At 45.1% G+C, this 7005-nt stretch overlaps 1 protein-coding gene across 50 annotated transcripts in view; it reads left to right on the top strand.

The window, feature by feature from the left end:
• The first annotated feature begins 5976 nt into the window (after nucleotides 1-5976).
• Nucleotides 5977-7005, top strand: part of PLAGL1 (PLAG1 like zinc finger 1) — a 65762-nt gene continuing 64733 nt past the window's right edge. For all 50 annotated transcript variants that reach the window (XM_074037189.1, XM_005552017.4, XM_074037193.1 and 47 more), the window contains exon 1: nucleotides 5977-6142. The gene's annotated coding sequence lies outside the window, so the exon portion shown is untranslated. The remainder of the gene's footprint in view (nucleotides 6143-7005) is intronic.

The raw sequence follows: 7005 nt of genomic DNA, 5'->3' as shown, positions 1-7005 counted from the left end.
GACATGAGGACTGACTGATGACCCTCAAAAATATTTGTTTGTGTCCTAATCTCTGGAATCTCAGAATGTAACCTGAGTTGAATAAAAGGGTCTTTGCAGATGTGACTAAGTTAAGGATCTTGAAATGAGGAGACCACCTTCAGTTATTTCAGTGAGTCCTAAGTACAGTGACATCTATCCCTATAAGAGAGACACACACAGGAGAAACCACATGACACGCACAGAGAAGGCGTTGTGAAGATGGAGGCAGAGATTGGCATGCTGTGGCCGCAAGCCAAGGAAGCCGAGGAAGCCAGGGAATGCCAATGGTCACTAAAAGCTGCAAGAAGTGAGGAAGGAATCTCCACTAGAGCCACTAGATGGCGCCTGCGGCCTTTGCTGATATCTTGATTTCAGCCTTCTGGCCTCTGGGACTCAGAAAATACATTTCATGTTTTATGCCACCAGTTTGTGGTAATTTGTTATGGCAGCTATAGGATAAAATACAGCCACTATCAGGCTAAGGAAGTTCCATTCCATTCCTAGTTGGTTTAGGATGGGGTGTGGTTGTCAAATGTTCTTTTTGCATCAGTTGAAAATAACATTCCTCTCTCCATTATTTTGTTAATGTGGGCATAATCTGTATGACTATCTGCCCATGTGTTATTAATTTTAGCCCCATCATAGCTGCCACCCCTGGTAACACCTGTTCCTGAAAGTGTTGGGTCTTGACACATTGTATCAACTTATAGATGTGTCAGATGAATTTTCTTGTTCTGCATTTGCTAAAGAAATTTTAAGAAGTCATTCAATAGTCTGCAGAATAAAATGGAATCTCCAAATACTTAAAGAAAAAGTGTGATTACGGAATTTGTCCTGAGGGGTTCTCTCTACAACAGGGACCACGCTGGCAACCCTTGGGTCCAGTTTGACCTGGATAAATACTTCATGTGGCCTCTACAGTGTTTCTAAAATTAGGAGATTTTATATTAAAATGTTAGCTAGCATACTTCCCTTGAAAATTATGCAGATGTGGCAACCCTGCCCTGAATTCAAACATGGCAGCCATTGGCCTGAGCTGAGCATCTGCCCCTTACATAAATAATGTCCTTTTCACTTTACCACAGTCCCATTGTTCCTCACTGTTTTAAACTTTGTAGAGATTTGAGTTTGCAACCCCTGCTCCAGAAACTTTGCTGGGGCATGCTGTAATGCCAAAGCATGTGTCATCGAGGGAAAGCTTAGGGGAAAAAGAGTGTATCACAGCTACCAGGTCAACATAGTCATGTTCAAAGAGACCACTGTGGAAATAACCTAAAGATAAAAAAGGATTTCACGTAATTCATTACCAGTGAGAAAGAAAGACTGCTTGACTGACTTCTGGATAAAGACGACACAAGAAAGCACTAAAAAAATCAAAATTAAAACACTAAATCAGCCAGGCAGGGTGGCTCATGCCTGTAATCCTAGCATTTTGGGAGGCTGAGACAGGCAGATCAACTGAGGTCAGGAGTTTGAGACCAGCCTGGCCAATATGGTGAACTTCCCCCCGCCCAACACCCCCATACCAGCCTCTACTAAAAATACAAAAATTAGCTGGGCATGATGGTGCATGCCTGTAGTCCCAGCTACTCAGGAGGCTGAGACAGGAGAATTGTTTGAACCCGGGAGGCAGAGGTTGCGGTAAGCCGAGATCACGCAACTGTACTCCAGTCTGGGTGACAGAGCGAGACTCTGTTTCAAAAACAAAACAAAACACTAAATCTCCCAAAGGAAAGAAAGCAACAAAAAACTTACATGCTGCAACCAAAGAAGAAAAAAGTACAACCTTATAATGTAAACTTTGAAAATTGATGGCAAAAGCAAAGAGAACAGAAGATTCTATGGAGGCGTGATTTGTGTACTGATGAACCTATGTCTGCCCAGCCCTCCACCCACCCTGCAAGACATGTTGAGGAAAAAGATGATCAGACCAAATCCTAAGAATTCTCACAAATGTCCTCCAATGTGGAAAGGCAGTGGCACACCTGTGAAATGTTGAGGAACCTTTGCATACCACTGTTGGATCTTGCCGGAAGCAGGAAGGTTTCCCGCTTTCTGGGATACAGTGCTGAACTGAGCAAATGAACTGAAGCTCTGAGGCATGGGATATTCCCTTGGCTAGCTTGAAGTCCAGCTGCCAGAGGACTTAAAGGAATCTCAGATGTGAAGGTTGAGTTCCCCCAGCAAGCTTTATACTCTGTCTGAGCTGAATTCCACACATCCCCTTTTCCCCCACCTCTCCTTGTCTGAAAAACCTCGATTCACAGAACAAGTAGATAAAAACAACACTCAGCCCTGAAAATGCAGTTTATTCAGATATATAATATGCATGGGATATTAGAAAAGAACATAATCTATAAATTGGAAGATCATACTGTATGCTGGGGGAAAAATTGATCTAGAATAACTGACACAGAAGCATAGCCCAGATAGGAATATTAAGAGGTATATTAATGATAAAGAATTTTTCAGGTGTCCGAGCAGAAAAATCAAGCCACCTCCAACAGGAAAATTACATGGGATTAAGATCTTTCCACAGAAATCTTCTGTGTCAAAAATCAGTGAAGCATTTCTCTAATGACCAGTAATGATGAGCTTTTTTCATATGTTTGTTGGCCACCTAAATGTCTTCTTTTGAGAGGTGTCTCGGCCGGGCGCAGTGGCTCACGCCTGTAATCCCAGCACTTTGGGAGGCCGAGGCGGGCGGATCACAAGGTCAGGAGATCGAGACCACGGTGAAACCCCGTCTCTACTAAAAATGCAACAAATTAGCAGGGCGCGGTTGTGGGCACCTGTAGTCCCAGCTACTCGGGAGGCTGAGGCAGGAGAATGGCGTGAACCCGGGAGGCGGAGCTTGCAGTGAGCCGAGATCGTGCCACCACACTCCAGCCTGGGCGACAGAGCGAGACTCCGTCTCAAAAAAAAAAAAAAAAAAAAAAAAAAAAAGAGAAGTGTCTGTTCATACCCTTTGCCCACTTTTTGATGGAGTTGTTTGATTTTTTCTTGTAAATTTGTTTAAGTTCCTTTAGATTCAGGATATTAGCCCTTTGTCAGATGGATAGATTACAAAAATTTTCTCCCATTCTGTAGGTGGCCTGTTCACTCTGATGATAGTTTCTTTTGCTGTGCAGAAGCTCTTTAGTTTAATTAGATCCCATTTGTCAATTTTGGCTTTTGTTGCCATTGCTTTTGTTGTTTTAGTCATGAAGTCTTTGCCCATGCCTATGTCCTAAATGGTTTTGCCTAGGTTTTCTTCTAGGCTTTTTATGGTTTTAGGTCTGATGTTTAAGTCTTTAATCCATCTTGAGTTAATTTTTGTATAAGGTGTAATGAAGCAGTCTAGTGTCAGTTTTCTGCATATGGCTAGTCAGTTTTTCCCAACACTATTTATTAAACAGGGAATCTTTTACCTATTGATTGTTTTTGTCAGGTTTGTCAAAGATCAGATAGTTGTAGATGTGTGGTGTTATTTCTGATGACTCTGTTCTATTCCATTGGTCTATATATCTGTTTTGGTACCAGTACCATGCAGTTTTGGTTACTGTAGCCTTGTAGTATAGTTTGAAGTCAGGTAGTGTAATGCTTCCAGCTTTGTTCTTTTTGTTTAGGATTGCCTTGGCTATACAGGCTCTTTTTTGGTTCCATATGAAATTTAAAGTAGTTTTTTCTAATTCTGTGAAGAAAGTCAATGGTAGCTTGATGGGGATAGCATTGAGTCTATAAATTACTTTGGACAGTATGGCCATTTTCATGATATTGATTCTTCCTACCCATAAGCATGGAATGTTTTTCCATTTGTTTGTGTCCTCTCTAATTTCCTTGAGCAGTGATTTGTAGTTCACCTTGAAGAGGTCCTTCAGATCCCTTGTAAGTTGTGTTCCTAGGCATTTTATTCTCTTTGTCTCCACTGTGAATCAGAGTTCAGTGATGTGTTGGCTCTCTGTTTGTCTATTATTGGTATATAGTAATGCTTGTGATTTTTGCACATTGATTTTGTATCCTGAGACTTTGCTGAAGTTGCTTATCAAATAACATGCCAGTTAGAATGATAATCATTAAAAAGCCAGGAAACAACAGATGCTGGAGAGGATGTGGAAAAATAGGAATGCTTTTACACTGTTGGTGGGAGTGTAAATTAGTTCAACCATTGTGGAAGACAGTGTGGCAATTCCTGAAGGATCTAGAACCAGAAATAACATTTGATCCAGCAATCCCATTACTGGGTATATACCCAAAGAATTATAAATCATTCTACTCTAAAGACACGTGCACATGTATGTTTATTGCAGCACTATTCACAATAGCAAAGACTTGAAACCAACTTGAAACCATTAGTGATAGACTGGATTAAGAAAATGTGGCACATATACACCATGGAATACTATGCAGCCATAAAAATGGATGAGATCGTGTCCTTTGTAGGGACATAGATGAAGCTGGAAACCATCGTTCTCAGCAAACTAACACAGGAACAGAAAACTAAACACTGCATGTTCTCACTCATAAGTGGGAGTTGAAAAATGAGAACACATGGACACAGGGAGGGGTGGGGGCTAGCAGGGGAGGGATAGCATTAGGAGAAATATCTAATATAGATGATGGGTTGATGGGTGCAGCAAACCACCATGGGATGTGTATACCTGTGTAACAAACCTGCATGTTCTGTACATGTATCCCAAAACTTAAAAGTATAATAAAAAAATAAATAAAGCAATTGCCATCTTGTTCTGTTAGGTTTTGAAGGAAGGTATGAATTGAAAATACCCAACTCAGTTTTTATTTATGTATAGAGAAAAATACCAGATTTTCTCAACCATGGCAGCACTCTATAAACCCTCCTTAGGAATATGACTTGAAAAAGAAGGCAGTCCATCAAGAACTAAATAAAAATAAAAATTCAGGGATGGATAAGTTATAGTGAACATCAAATTCATTTAAAGAGAGAATTAAGACAACATCTGGAAAAATAAAGTTGCAGAGCAATTGCAAATGTTCTCATTGCTAGTAAGCTGAAAGTAATAGAAGTAATGGAAATTGAGAGGCAGGGGGTAAAGGTAGGCGGAGGTGTATGATGCTAATTAACTTCATCTTTCAGAGCTATGAAACTGTCTAAACCCAAACATGTAGTGAGCTCCTTACACCTCTCTTAATCTTTTTACGTAATGCTGATAGGCCTTTTAAAAAGCACGTCTTTTAGGGAAGAAAGCAATAGAGATTCCTTTCAGTTTATTTTTCTTAAATTCCAGTAACATTGAAAAATTTGAAATTGTGTGAAGCAGACATAGTGTGATCCCATAATTATAAAATTATTTCTGTCTATGCTTTCTGCGTCTTCGTTTCTTCAGCCGTGAGACGGTTATTTCTGCCAACATTGCTGTGAGGATTACACGTATTTACCTGCAAAGTACTTAGGACAGTGCCTGGCTCACGGTCAGTGCTCACATTTGGGCAGCTGCACTTGGGCGCTGCTGGCACAGGAGGTAAGTTAGTTTGGCCTATTGCAGCGTCCTAGCATCTGTCGCGTTTCTCGTGTGTGATCAGGCTTAGGCAGCCCATCCTGGCGGTGACTTGAGCTAGCAGGCCCCACTGCGGACTCCGGGCCGGCTCGGGTCTACCTGCGCCAGCGCTGTACCTGGGCGACCTTGGCTTTGCCCCCACCAGTGACCCGGCCCACCGGTCGTGTGGGTGCCGCTCCGCTCCCCCCGCCTCGGCCGCCGACCCCCAGCTCCCCGGCGGGGCCTCCTCCTGCCACGTGACGCCCCCGCCAGGGGCCCCAGCGCCCTCCTCGCAGCCGTGCCGTTCCGGCTCCTGAGCCCCGCCTGCGCGCGGCCTCCTCGGCTCAGCCATCCTCTTGGCTGCCGCGGGCGGCAAAGCCCACGGCATCTGCCATTTGTCATTCAGCCCGTCGGTACCGCCCCGAGCCTTGATTTAGACACGGCTGGGGCGTGCTCTGGCCTCACTCTCCGGGCGGGTGCTGGACGGACGGACGGGGCAGCAGCACTCACAGCCCAGCTGCGCGGGGCCTTGGCGCGCGGGGTGCTTCCCCCGGTCGCCGTCATGGCCGCAGAGGTGGCACGCCCCAGCAGCCTCGCCTGAGCTCCGGGGGTCGTTGCCCCGCAGGGTAGGTGTCTGGGTACTCGCGGCCGCGGCGGGCGGGCTGGGGGCAGCTGTGGCCGTGCATTGCCGCGCTGCGAGGACGGCGCTGGGTTCGCGGCCGCAAGGAGGGTGTGCCTTTGCCGCGCTGCCTACGTGCAGGTCCGGGCTCCACGGGCCCGGGTGCGGGACCCCGCAGATCGTCACCCGCAACCCAGGCCGCCCCACCGCGAGTGCCGCCAGCCCCCCGGACGCCGCTGCCAGAGGCGTTCGCGCCTATCTGGTATGTGGTCCATAGACCCGATTCTTACAGCCTGGCGCTCTAACCTCGCCAACGGGCCAGGAAAAAAACAGAACAAGGAAAAGAAGAAAAAGTCTGTTGAAAGTAATAATGGAACTAGACAGTAACTGTTTGTGCTTTAGTCTCTTATGGAAAATATGATTATTTTGACGCTTTAGTATTACAGACTGTATCAGACATACTCTTAAAAGTATTTTAAAATGTGAGGTCCTAAAAATTTCCTAGATCGGGACAGCTGATAATGCAACTTCGGTTAGTCTCCGCATCCAACTTTCAGGGCGGAGTGGGGATTTCTACCTTTTACTGAATATACTCCTGTAATTTTGAATATTTTTTCTCATCAAATGTGTTACTTTCATGTTTTAGGAAACCAATAAAAATCAAAAATAGAAACACCCAGCTTAGGTCCTCCTTCTTCCAGGAATCCTCCTCTAACCCCTCCCTCCCAGGCAGGATCGGAGGCCCCTCCCGGGTGCTTTCTGGGGCCTCACTGAGGTCCTGGTCCCCTAAGTGCTCCCCCGCAGCCCCTCCGCATATTAACCCATGGGTCGCGCTGGGCCCAGAGATTGCTTACTTGGCACATGGTAAGT

This window comes from Macaca fascicularis, chromosome 4, assembly GCF_037993035.2.
Source record: "Macaca fascicularis isolate 582-1 chromosome 4, T2T-MFA8v1.1".
NCBI classification, from domain to species: Eukaryota; Metazoa; Chordata; class Mammalia; order Primates; family Cercopithecidae; genus Macaca; species Macaca fascicularis.
The sequence above is the reverse complement of the archived record's forward strand: the minus strand, read 5'-3'. Positions and strand labels throughout refer to the sequence as shown.